The sequence below is a fragment of the Pinus tabuliformis genome, chromosome 1_1 (genome assembly GCF_031772625.1).
Source record: "Pinus tabuliformis cultivar Carrire ecotype Pingquan chromosome 1_1, CPIR1, whole genome shotgun sequence".
Taxonomy (NCBI): Eukaryota; Viridiplantae; Streptophyta; class Pinopsida; order Pinales; family Pinaceae; genus Pinus; species Pinus tabuliformis.
This window is the reverse complement of record NC_142297.1, coordinates 252,669,791-252,683,443: the sequence shown is the minus strand read 5'-3', so window position 1 is coordinate 252,683,443 and position 13,653 is coordinate 252,669,791. Positions and strand designations below refer to the sequence as shown.

At 37.8% G+C, this 13,653-nt stretch overlaps 1 pseudogene; it reads left to right on the top strand.

Annotated features, from left to right (window-relative positions):
* The first annotated feature begins 13,115 nt into the window (after positions 1-13,115).
* LOC149212463 (auxin-responsive protein SAUR71 pseudogene) lies at positions 13,116-13,421 on the top strand (annotated as a pseudogene).
* The last annotated feature ends 232 nt before the right edge of the window (positions 13,422-13,653 follow it).

Below are 13,653 nucleotides of genomic sequence, written 5' to 3'. Positions count from 1 at the left end.
ATGCCCCTTTGTAGCCTGACTCTGGCAGAATATAAATACTCTTTTTGGTCATCTAGACTGGGATAATACCAGTATCCAATCCACCATTGGGAGTTGGAGGAAAAAAAATCTCTCCCAATCTGATGGTAAATCGAGCCTGGTGTCTATCTCTCAGCTTTCTTTTATGGGCAGTATGGAAGGAAAGGAACATAAGGATTTTCAAGGACCAGAAACTGTCACATTTGGAAATCTGGAAAGGAATACTCCAAAATGTAAGCGATTCTATACTAGTAGAGAAATGGCATTCTGATGATTGGAAGGTCAACCCCCAAGAAGCACGAATATTGTCTAGTCTTAACTTATCCCAGAAAATGCTTGCACCTTCATATTGGAACTTAAATTTGCCTCTTAGTCAATCTCCTTCTCACTTCTCATGACCCCTAAGGGTTTTCTCAAGCTAAACTTCGATGGGGCATCCAAAGGTAACCCTAGGGATGTGGGTTTTGGAGGGGTCATTACGGATTCGCGGGGCCAAGATGTCCAAATATATGCTTTGGATTGTGTCATGGCAAGTAACAAAGAAGATGATTTCAATGTTGTTAAACATGGTTTGATAATAGCCAAAAGGGAAGGGTTGAGAAAAATGGTGGTGGAAGGTGACTCTTCTCTGGTCATTAATACTATTAAAAATCTTAACCAGGGGTCCCAGTGGGAAAATATTAGTAAAAGTTGGAGGATTGTTCGCTTGATCTAGGATATCAGTGAACTTATTCAATATTTCAAATATATCATCCCCTCGCATGTCTCTTGCAATGGCAACAAAGCTACATATTTCTTAGCAAACTAGGGCTATCTTCAGCCACGAGTGAATATAGATAAGCCTTGGATAAGGGAGATTGGGGAAGAAGGAATGGAGCAATTGACTTTGATTTTGAACCAGGACCTGGCTCTTAATCAGAACCCCTGATCGGGGTGTGAGATAGCTGAAGGCCCGCTTGGTCTTGATTGATATAAGAGCTTTTATTGTTTTGGGACGGTGGGTAGTATCCCTCACGCCCTCACACTCGTATTCATTGTGATAATATAAAGCATCGCAGATCTTGGGAGATCCATGACGTGAAGGTTGGTAATCCTTGGCACCTATAGGTAGTGGGAGCAAAGGTGACGTTAAGACCATATATAAACCTAGGTCCTCAGTTTCTTAAGGAGCCTAAGTTTGTTGGTTACAGGTTTGCGACAATGGGAAGACGAGAGGAGTACCCAGCTACTACATGTCTCTGCTTGAGGTTGGTGTATAAATTCTGGTTTGCCTATGTTGTCTTTACTTTTGGCCTCTGTACAGTGGCTTGGGTCACTAGTGCCGGAAAGTGGGAGAAGGGTGAAGAAAGGGGGCCCAACCTTGGTAGATATGGTGAAGTCTCAACCTCGCAGTGGAGCCTCGGGTCAAGGTGGAAGATGTAGAAGACACTAGGAAGATAAAGGAAAAGATGTAGATCCATCTTCCGATCAGACTGAGCGGTAGATGACTGCGCGACAAAGAATTGAACGACAGGAGACTGTGCGACAGGTGACTGTGGGGCAGGTGACTGCGTGGTAGATGACTGCATGGTAGGGGACTGCATGACAAGGGACTGCGCAACGAGGGATAGCGTGCATGGGACTGCATGGAAGATGGTCAAAAAACAATTATGAGAATCTTCAGGCCACGGTTAAGGCTTACTGCGAAAGGACCCTGACATAGGTGAAACAATTGATTGCGAACTGGGAGGCAGAGTTGAATTCACAAGCTAAGCTGGAAATTCCAGTCGAAGACTGGGGGAAACTAATCATGGACCCTAGGTACACAAGCGACCATCTCACCTTGTTCATACAGTCCATTCATCTTTACTGGTTAATGAAGTGCTTAGTGGCCAAAGCAATGGCTGCGACCACGAACAAAGTGGTGCACAATGACGTCGAGTCGGGTCTACAGGACATTCAAAATGAGCTCCAGCTTATCCAACATCAGTTGCAGAACTAGAACGACGCTTTGGGCGCATCAAGCGACATATCCCATGTCTGCCACAAACTGAATTACCAGGATCAAGTGCTAAAGATCCTGGTTAGGTGGAATAGTTGGATGATTAGTGGATTGAAGTTATGACTGTTAATTTTATATTTTTTTGGATGTTTATGTCAGGTAATATTTATGTTTTCAGTTTGATGTTTATTAGTTGGTTTCTAGACTATCGACCTTATAAGGCTTGGCTAAAAAGGCTCAAACAATTTATGTTTTGTATGGCTTATAATGCAATTCGGTGGCCAACAAATCTAGTTTCCCACTGGGTAGGTTGAGGCCATCGAACGACTCATATATTTGTAACCTACCTATTTATAGATGAATGAATGAAAGGTACTGCTAAGCTTACAAAAAAAAATACTAAAATATAATATTAATTAATTTATATCAATATAAAAATATATTATATAATAACAATTTATTGTTTAATTTTTTATGTTTTTTTTTAAATAATAATATTCATGTTAATAAAATGTATATAGCAATTATTTAGTTTAGTTCATTCAATTTTTTTTTTTTTTTTTTTTTTTTTTCTATAGATCTTTTTTTATATAAGAGACTTGTACTAAACAACAATGTTGCATATTATACTTGTTTATATTTTTATTGATAAATTTTACCAAATATTGCAACATTTTTTGTCCAATCATCCTATTGTAAATGGACACCCATACGGTAGAAGATAATTCATAATTTTGAAAACTTATATTCATGCGACAAGATTCTGCATATTTTTTAATAACTTCTTTTACTTATTAGGTGTAAAATAAATTTTTACTTTTATTTATTATTATATAAATATAAATATATTATTTACCTCATATATAAATATTATACTGTTTCATATAAATTATGAAAAACTTAAAATATTTATTTCAAATTTATAAAATATTATCTAAATATATATATTTCATATTACGCTATTTTTAAAATTTTATTATTAGAAGATAATTCATATTTTTGGAAGTTTTAATTTCTGGAAAAAATAGAGTTTTTTTTACTTGCTGGTAAAGACATCCAACCAGAGAACGTGACGGAGGTCTGTCATCCTACGTATCGCATTAACGGGGAAGACTTCAGCCAATGCATGTCGTTCAGGCCTTTATCTAGCCATGTCTCCGCATGCCAGCTTTCCCCTGAAACGTCTCCATGCATGCTTGACCTTCATCTTCGGCACAAACGCTGACACCTTTTGAGGAAGAGCTCTGCATGTTTTCGGCCACGTTCCACTTCACCATCTACTTGCTAGCTTTCTGTCTGAAGCTATTATTCCACCACTGACCAAAGAGGAAAGTTTCTTCTACTAATTTTCTCTTCCTCTTCCCTGCGTACTCCTTACGCAGTGGCGAGTTTTTTACTCCTGGTATTTGGAAGGATCCTTCTTCCCTGATTTCTACCTTATCTTGGACCTGTTATCTGGCTTTCCTTTGTTTCTGGTTGCAGTTCTTTTTCGGTCGTGGTGATTTTTCATCGTTTTCAGTTAGCACCCTACCCTCGGCATGCCTGCGGCTCCAGGTTAGTTCTTTATACTTTTTATCATGATTTCCATAAAGAATTTTGTCTAAAAAAGAACCTCAGCGCTTATAAAATGGTTTAATTTCTGATTTGGATACCAGTTATGAAGTTGGAATTCTAGTTCTGTAAATAAAAAAGGTTGTTTTGTTTAGAAGATACGCTTTTTTATTCGTTCTCTGGTATACATTTTGAATTCACATGTCGGGAAAAACAACTTCAAACTGGTCATGGGTAACTGTTTTCAAGCTTCAAAATTATTTTGTCATTACCAAGCCATGCTCAGATATTCGATTTAAGTTAGGACCTTGGTGGTGTGTCTGCGAAGTTTTTTGTTGTTGCATAGTATGTCCTGAAGCGTCATCTTGAATAACCTCTGTTCTGGTGAGGCATGAGATTCTCTGTCTCTGGGCTCACCCGTTTGAACAATCCAAGATAGGAAAGATCTCTGGAAGGTTAGCCGAGTTTTTGGTACTCTGTCGACACCATTCTGGTATTCTGGTTTTTCCGTGCTGGATCTTTCTCCGGGATGCCGGAATTCGGTTTGGGGTACAAGCTTTTAGTCCTAAACTCATCCCTTCTTTCCAAGATGATCTCAGGCTGAGCCTTTTTAGATCCAAATATTATGATATTCAGTGATATTTAATTCTGCAAGGGACGAGAGCAGAAATCCCGAAACAAAGGAAGTCGTTGTTTTTCAAAAAAACCTTCCTTCCTGTCATATCCTAGCTCATGGTATCATCATCCTCTTTCAAAATCGGAGGACAGCTAGCCTTATGATTACTACTTTTCTTTTGGAAAAGGTGCCTTTTGTTCCCGAGGCTTCCTCTTGTCAGTCCTTTTGTCAGACGAGCCTCGTTTCTGACCCGTTTGAACCTATCTTCTCTGGGCATTTTATTTAGAGATCGTCAGTCCACTCAGTTTGCAGTGTAAATGCCTGGTCCGACATATATTCTTTTTGGATTTAATAATACTCCTGAGTAAAGAAAGTAGGTGGACTCTTTAAGAATGGATCTCTCGTCTGACACATCAACCATGGAGGCCATGGTCCATGCGGCCATTCAGGAAAAATCCTTCCACGACAATGCCAAGTTGCCAAATGAATGGCAATCCACTCTGGATGACATGTTTATCCGTCCCTCGGACCCACAAGATGACACGGGTGGAATCGGTCGGGCAAAGGCAAGGACTTTCCGTGAAAGCAGACAAACCGAGGTCGCATATGATGAATCTATGAGCTATTCACAAAAAAATCTGAAGCCTGTAAAAACTATCCCCCTGCCCGCGACTATTAAAATTGAAAGTATTCACTTGGCAGACCGCATAGAAAGCCTCCAAGACAATGCTCTGGTAGGCCGGTGGCACTTCCCGGAGATGGATGACAACAAGATGAGAAGCTGGCTCAAACTGCAATGGAAGCCTCTGATAGGCTATGTTCCTATTGTGGCCAGACTATTGAAGGATTGGTATTGCTTTCATTTCCTAAGCTCTAGCAACCTGGAAACCATCCACAATCAGCAGTGGGTTTATGGAAGAAGTTTCCTGGCATTACACAGATGGTATATGGGTTATAACCCGTTAAAGAATACACCTACCAATAACTTGATATGGGTCAAGTTACCCGGGCTGCCCCTGGAGTTATGGTCAAAGGAAACCTTAGCAGAGATAGGAAATGCCATAGGAAGATGTGTATATGTTGATATGAGATTCTTGGGGGAGAAAGATAAACGTGTGGCTTGGATTCTTATAGATAAAGCTTACAGAGGAGGATTCCCGTACCACATTGATATATTCTGGAAGGAGTTAAAAATAATTTAGAGGCTGGATTTTTGGGGAGTCCCCTTCAGATGCTCAACATGCCACCAGATTGGACATCTAATCAAGAATTGCTCAGGGCGTCCTGTCCCAAGAAGCCGAAAGCATCATGGCATCCCCCAATTCGCGGCAAAAACGTATAGGACAAAATCCCCTTCCCTGGGAACAGAGAAGTTAACAACTACAAAAAGCCTGTCTCCTTCAGAGCCCGATGAGCAAAGGGCTAATCTTGAAATCCAACAGAAAACTCCACCATCTCTCAAAATTCCAAACCCTTTGGATGTTATCTCTCCTTTAATGCCTCCTCTGGAGCCGGCCTCTGATCATGAAGTCCCTCTTCCTATCTCAGTCCCTCAGCCCTTTAAAGACATCAGTAGGGAGGTCCACATCATCCCATCCTCCTCTCCGTCCCCAAATAAGAAAAAGTCTCCATCCGGAAAAGGAAAAGAACCTATGATTACGGCCACCCCTGTAAATTCCCCAATCTCCTCCCCTACAAACTCGATTGGCAGCGACTTGGACTACCTTTTAAACAAGAAATCGCTGGAACTTAGACCTCTCACCATTCATAAACCAGGGAAACAATTTTCTCCTCAAATAAGCACAAATTCTGCAAACAACATTATGGTGAGAAGAAAAACCAACAGGGGCAGTAGACATTTCAGGGGGAGGGTTGAGGGAGCAGGCAGAGGAGCCCGTAATCTCTCTCTTATAGACGTCCCTACCATTGATATGACAGAATAAAAGCCTCTTAGAGCAAGCATGGCCGGAAAGATTCCCCAATGACTTTTATCATATCCATGAATGTAATAGGTCTGGGGGCAGACCAAAAATTTTGGCTTTAAAGAATTTTTTCAATTCAGCAAGCCCCAAAATCATATTAATCCAAGAGACCATGCATGCCTCTTCTGTACCAATTTCCTATTTCAGGAAAATGTTTCCCTCCTGGCATATAACCGCTTTGGAAGCTAATGGCCTTTCTAGAGGCTTAGCGGTTTTATGGGATCCTGATTGGATCAAAGCAAAAGCATATAGATGCTTGGCGGGCATCCTCATCTCGGCGCAAATTAGGAGGCATAAATGTCCAATCAACATCCTGAATATATATGCACCCTACAAAAACAGATTGCCATATTGGGAGAATCTTTTTGCTTCAAAAATTTTTGACATTGAACTTTTGCTCACTGCAAGAGACCTTAATGTCACTTTAAATTTGGATGAAATTTGGGGCATCAGCAAGAAAAAGGATCCCCTTGCAGACAGAATAAAAAATGAGCTTCTAAGCAGGAACCTTGTTGATATAATCCCTCCCAAAATGCTTCCGACGTGGGAAAATGGAAGATTTGAGAAAGCTTATATAGCCAAGAGACTCGATAGATTTATTCTACATGCTAGTTTAATTGATAAGATGGGCATGCCATTCTCAACAATTGAGAATGTGTTCATATCAGATCATAGACTGATACTGTTAGGCTGGAGAGAAAAGGGTTTTAGAAAAGGCTACTCATTCAAATTCAATAGATCATGTCTGGAAGATCCAGAGTTTAATGATATTATATTAAAATCTTGGAGAGCGTTGTCGTCACCTGAAAACTTCCCTCCTTTTTCTGACATTCAAGGACAAAATGGATTCCATTCGAAAGGTGGTTAAGGATTGGCAATTCAAAAAAAGGCAAATGAATAGATCTGCTCTCCGAGAAATTCAAAGAGAATTAGACAACACATCAGGATCCCTGGCTGCACATCTTCTATCCTTCAAAATGAGATGCCGTATAAAGGAGCTCCAAAAGAAAAAATTTAAAATCTTAGAACAGGAGGAAACTTTTTGGAGATTAAAGAGTAGGGTGATCTGGCGTAAGGAGGGGGACAAGAATACAAAATTTTTTCATAAATATGCGAGCTCCAGACGTGAAAAGAATTCTATATGGAAAATAAGGGATGGAAGAGGAGGTTTTCTATACTCTCAACAGGACATTTCAAATGAGGCCGTGAGATATTTTGAAAATTAGTATAAGATAACTGAAGTCTGCAGTATTCAGGATATTTTATGGGGCATTGAATTGTTCCCACAGATGTTCGATGAGGAACTAAATGATCGAATTTTCCAGCCAGTAACCAAGGAGGAACTGTTAGGAATAATGAAATCTTTTAAAAGGGATAAGTGCCCAGGTCCAGACGGCTGGACGATAGAATTATTCATTCACTTTTTTGATCTTATCAAATCTGATCTGTTAAGGATGGTGGAAGGATCCAGGATGTCAGGCAGTATCAATCAGAAAACTTCCTCCACTCATATTGCACTCATTCCAAAAAAGGGAGAAGCAAAATCCTTCCAGGACTTTAGACCGATATCCCTTTGTAACATCTCCTTCAAAATTATTTCGAAAATTATTGCAGAAAGAATCAAAGAAACTCTTTCAAGATTCTTAACAAAGGATCAGCAAAGTTGTCTAAAGGGAAGAAACATTTTGGACGCGGTTTCAAACACACAAGAAAGTCTGTTTGCCATACATTCTAAAAAAATTGATGCTGTCATTTTCAAGATCGATCTCCAGAAGGCATATGATTGCCTTGACGGGGGTTTCACCAGGTGCTTACTTGCAAAGATTGGATTAAGAGTTAACATGATAAACTGGGTCATGGCATGTGTTGAGAAGGTGAACTATGCGATCATCGTCAACGGGATTCCATCTTCTTACTTCCTTACGGCTAGAGGACTTCGCCAAGGCTATCCCCTGTCGCCCCTTTTATTCATCTTGGCTATGAATTTGCTTAGTCTCCATATTAACAAGGCTGTCAAGGAAAACAGGTGTCGACCACTAAAAATCTGCAGGAATAATTCCATCTCACATAATTTATTTGTGGATGACATTCTTTTGTTTAGAATGTTATGCAGATTCACCTGGCTATGTTTCTATGATATCCTTAATAATTTTCAAAAGGCTACAGGATTGCAAATAAACAATTCGAAGTCAATAATTTACCACAATGATGTCAACTAGGAAGCAGTAGAATGGTTATCCGCCCTATTTGGAATAGAGGCGCAATCCATCAGACATGGAATTAAATATTTGGGTTTCCAGATAAAAGCAAATGGATATTCAAAGATGGACTGGCAATGGATTTTAGATAGATACTACAAAAAGATATCAGTTTGGGAATACAGATGCCTTTCTTTGGCGGGAAGAGTGACCTTGGCTCAATCGGTGTTAAATCAACTCGCAGTATACTGGGCTCATTTATTTTTTCTTCCTGCTAGCATTATTCAAAAAATGAATAAGCTAACTGCGAATTTTATATGGGGTGGCCAAGCGGGAAAAAGGAAATTTCATCTCTCTAAATTATCTGATATCTCTTTGCCGAAGAGCATGGGGGGATGGGGTCTGTTGGATTTACGGACTTTCGGAAAGGCACTTTTATGTAAGTCTTTGTGGAGAGGGATTTATGGAGAGGGACCATGGAGTATCACAATTCAGAAGAAATATTTAGGCAGGAAGGATATATCACTCTGGTTCAGAGAAGGAAGGATTGGCTCCTCTTATGGGTCTTCAATATGGTTAAGCCTTCGTAAGGTAGAAAGTTATTTCTTGAGGAATTTAATATGGTGCTTTCAAGCCGGCAATAAAATCCTTATTGGAAAAGACCAGTTTCTGAGTGGTGCCGAGGAGATCAGTGTGCCTGAAACATTATTAAATTTTTTCCATAGAAAAGGTTTCTTCTATTGGGACAATTTGATTTCTGGTTGGCAGGGATCGATCCCTCTTTGGAAAGAAGCAAAAAATTTGGAGATGTCGGTTGCTATCGCTCATCAATGGGAGCACATCAGGACGTGCCTCAGAAATTGTGGTATATTCCGTTCATCAGATTCTGATTGTCTCATCTGGAAAAATTCAAAAGGGATTAATCTGGTGCGTGTTAAGGATGTTTATTAGAATTTAATTGGTCTAAAGGATGCCTCCCACAATCCTATATTCCCTTGTGTATTTTGGAAATCTAGATGCCCTTCCAAAATGATTTATTTCTCATGGTTGACTTTCCATAACAAAAATCTATCTTGGGAAAACTTGAAAAAACAGGGATGGCAAGGTCCAAGTTTCTATCCAATATGCAGATCAGCTAAGGAAAACAACTGTCATATATTTTTAAATTGCCAAAGAACTCAGCAATTATGGAAATCTCTGGAGATTTGTTATGGAATCCCGCATATTTCTCATGCTTCCATAATTGAAGTGTTTCTCTGGTGGAGTGAGCAAAAGGATTTATGGAGGCCGTTAATTATTATCACTCTTTGGAGTATTTGGAAGTCGAGAAACAATGCTATTTTCAATAACAAAAAAGTTCCATTTTTGGAAATCTTTTCCATTATTGTATCTTTCTATGACTCCCTTCCGCAAATGCCTCTCAAGCAAAAAAGGGACTGTAAAGATCATACAAATGCGCACACAATGTTGCCGAGAGCGTATTTCGATGGAGCTGAACAGAAAGTTTCGCTATGGAGTGCACATTATAGTGAATGAAAATAATCAATATCTCATCCACCGGAATGGGGGAATGGGCTCCAACAGCAAAGCTAAGGCGATGGCTCTTGCTGGCCTGCTAAATTTTTGCTTCTTTCTAAACATTCAGGCTGTCTCAATTTTTGGAGATTCAAAAGTAATGGTGGAATATGTATCAAGGAAAAATAATATTTACAAGCCTCACCTTGTAGGATGGATGGACAGGATCAGGTTTTTCTGGGAAATGATGGAAGGAAGTTCAATTCATCATATCAATAGGGCTCAAAACCAGCAGCCAGACTTGTTGTCAAAGGAGGGTCTTCAATCGGCTCCACGTTTTTGGTTTATGAAGGTAACTTCTAAAGGGAAAATTTTCTCTATGCAGGAATTTTCTCTTCCAGATTTCTAATTTCATTAAAGCTGAACCTCAGGTATGCTCTGGTTTTCTCCTCTTTTGTCTTATGACCCCTCCGATTTTTGTTTATAAATGATGATGTATCATGTGAATTTTTCTATGTAGTGCTTCCCTTATCCAGAACTCTCCTCCTATGTCACTTCTATGAACAATGTAAATTTTGCATCTGGATGACAGTCTCTGATCTGTCGTTTTTCTTGGCAAATTTGTCTTGCCGTTTTTTTTGGGATTATGCTTCCCACCTCTTCAACTTTTCAAATGATCCAGACCTATATGGGTCATATACAGAATTACAAGCAAATGTACTAATTCGTCTCTTTATATGTCTTATATAATATAATCTTGCTTTTTCGCTCTGAAAAAAAAAAAAAAAAAACATTTATTTTAAATTACATTAATATTGATTACAAAAAGAATTAATATAAATATTAAACATATATACAAGGAAAAAAAATGTAATAATATTTTTATCCATCTAGATTTATTCTCATTTTACTATAGATATTTTTATCTATCTCGATCTACTTTCAATTTACTATGGAGATTTTTAATTTGTAAATAAGTTGTGTTACAATATTATGGGTCAATACGATCATTTATCAATATCACATGCAGAAAAATAACAAATAACTCCATATAACACTTGTTCATATAACATTTTTTTAATTAATCAATTTAATTAAAATAGCAAAAAAGACATGACTACTTTTTTAATCTTTGATTTGTGTATACATCTAAGAACATTCTAAAATATTCATGGAAGGTAAATTTCAACCATCCACATTATTAATAATTAAATTAAAATTATAAAAACAAATAAACATATCTATTAACATAATTATTATATAAATTTGTAAATTAATTTTCAATTATCATTATATAAATTTAAATGTATAAATAAAACATAAAATTTCTCAATCAAAATTACAAATGCAAATCAAATAAAAATACTGAAAATAATATTTAATGTTTACATAATTATTAATTTAATTTGGCTCCTAAAACGAAATAAATTAAATACAATCCACATATATAATGATACAAACAGTCATTGAATTTCTAAATAATAAGAGTGCAAAAACATTAAGATTGAGCTTTTTCTTGGAGATCAGATTAATGAGATACGCTGATTTTGACGATTTGCCTGCAAACAATCAAGCTTACAGATAAGTGTCATTGGCACGATCTCGTGCGTTGAAACGAAACAACGTTGTTTGCTCCATTCCACAAGTTGGACACGAAATTCAAACCACAGTCTTGCAAGTGGACAGGAATTTTGGAAAGCCTGCTACAAGTGGCAGCTGTCTGTTATCTGTTCGGATTAAAAGGTTTCACTGGTTTATCTATTTCTTAAATTTAAATCTTCCTTATTTTAAAATAAGGAGTTGGATTCAGCACCCTGAAAAATCTCTACCACGCTTTCATTGTGCAGAAATTATCTATCAATTTTGGGATTTCAATAAATTGCTGCTGGATTTTATAGAAATTTAACCAAAAAATCCCACGGGAAAAATTTCCAAAAAATTCTCACTAAAAACAAATGCTTAAAATAATGCGTCGTTTAAATCGTCCTTACTTGTCGCGGTCCTTCTTCTGTAGTACATGGCGGCGAGATGGATGACCCTTCATGATGCACATGGCGCGCGATGGCTGACCTTTCCACTGTTACGGTCACTGTCAAAGCATTCAATACCCTATAACATAGGAAATATTGCTGTCCTTTTGTGAATACCCTGTCGGCATGCAGCGAGCGGTGAACAGTGCAATGGAATTTCTTTCACGTATACTCATTAATTAACTGTTATGCCCAAATTCCAATTATTTGATTATTGGTTTCCACTTTTATCTGATTAATTAACGGGCTCGACCAACTTCCAATTTATTTGTTTACTAGATTCCACTTTTATCAGGTGACGATGAAGGATTATTTTATCAATTGACTACTGGTATCGTGGTGAGTTATTATTTAAATGATTAAATTAGCATATGGAATTTAGAAATCTATTACCTCATTGTCAATGTTTCGAAAAGCTGGGTGATCAGGTGAATGATTCCAATTTTTTATATCTAAATGTCCAGGTTGAAAAAAGTAAAATAAAAGCATCCTCGTTAAACTAGGTGGAAAACATATCCACGAGAGCTAACTTCCAAACATAAGGAAATTGGTAATTGGAAATATTCCTTCAGTGAAAGCCGACAAATTAATTTAAAATTTGATTTGTTTTTAGTGAGATATTTTAACAAATGTAGGTTTTTTTAGTTTAATTTTTCTAAAATTTCACTTTAAATTTTTTTACCACAATAACTTCCAAAATTTTAAAATCAGCCTAAAAACAACTCCTCCTTTCAAATCTGCATGTTTTATACTCACACTAAAAACAACTCCTTCCTTTAATGTCTGCATATAGCCTAGAGAATAAACTTAAAATTTATGTATAGGCCAGAGAATAAATTTTAGTTTGTGGTCTAAATAAATATCCCACGCTTTCGGTCTCTGATTCCACAATGTATGCCGCCGTCGATTTTGACTGGACTTTTCAAATCGAGTGCGACTTTTTCTTATTATATGCATTTTTAAACAATATCCCATTAATGGTACACGTATCATTGTACGGAAAATCTGACCATCTATATGATCCTTCTTGCTTGGTCCTCCAGTATTCAAACTGTAACAGATTTTCAATGCTATAGCGGATGATCAGAGGAGTTGTATCCTATGCCATATGTTCTCCTGCTCTGCTAAATCTGGCAGACATTCATTTCTTCGCAATCACTTCCAGTGTGACACTTGATTCGTTTCATGCATAGAGTTATTGATATCCATTCCCTCAGGCGGTCAATGGCGTTTCTCAAGATAGCGAAGAACCAGAAGAGCAGACAGAGTTCATATGGCAAGAAGAATGACAATACTGTTCCGAAGGGATTCGTGCCTGTGTGTGTAGGGAAGGATATTGTTATAAGATTTGTGATACATGCCAGCGTTCTCAACCATTCCTTATTTGCAGAGCTGCTGGAGGCTTCTGTAGAGGAATTCGGATATAGTTACAAGGGAGCTCTCAGGATTCCCTGTGATGTATTCTTGTTTGAGAGGATTCTTGAGCTCATCAACAGCAAACATCCAACGTTATCAATCTGTCATGAATGATTTTGGTAAGCCCTTGGTTTTTTTAATGAATGTATCGAAAATCCATTAATGGATGCATAGTTTATCTCCGTATATGTGATAATGAATGGATGGTTTATTGATGGCAGAACTGGAACTCAACCTCTTTTTCTCCACGGTTTAGATTTTGGTTGCTTTATTAAGAACCATAACCTGTGTGGGAAGAATTTCTCCATTTAATGAAAACGTGGGTCTTTCCTCCATAGAAAATTGG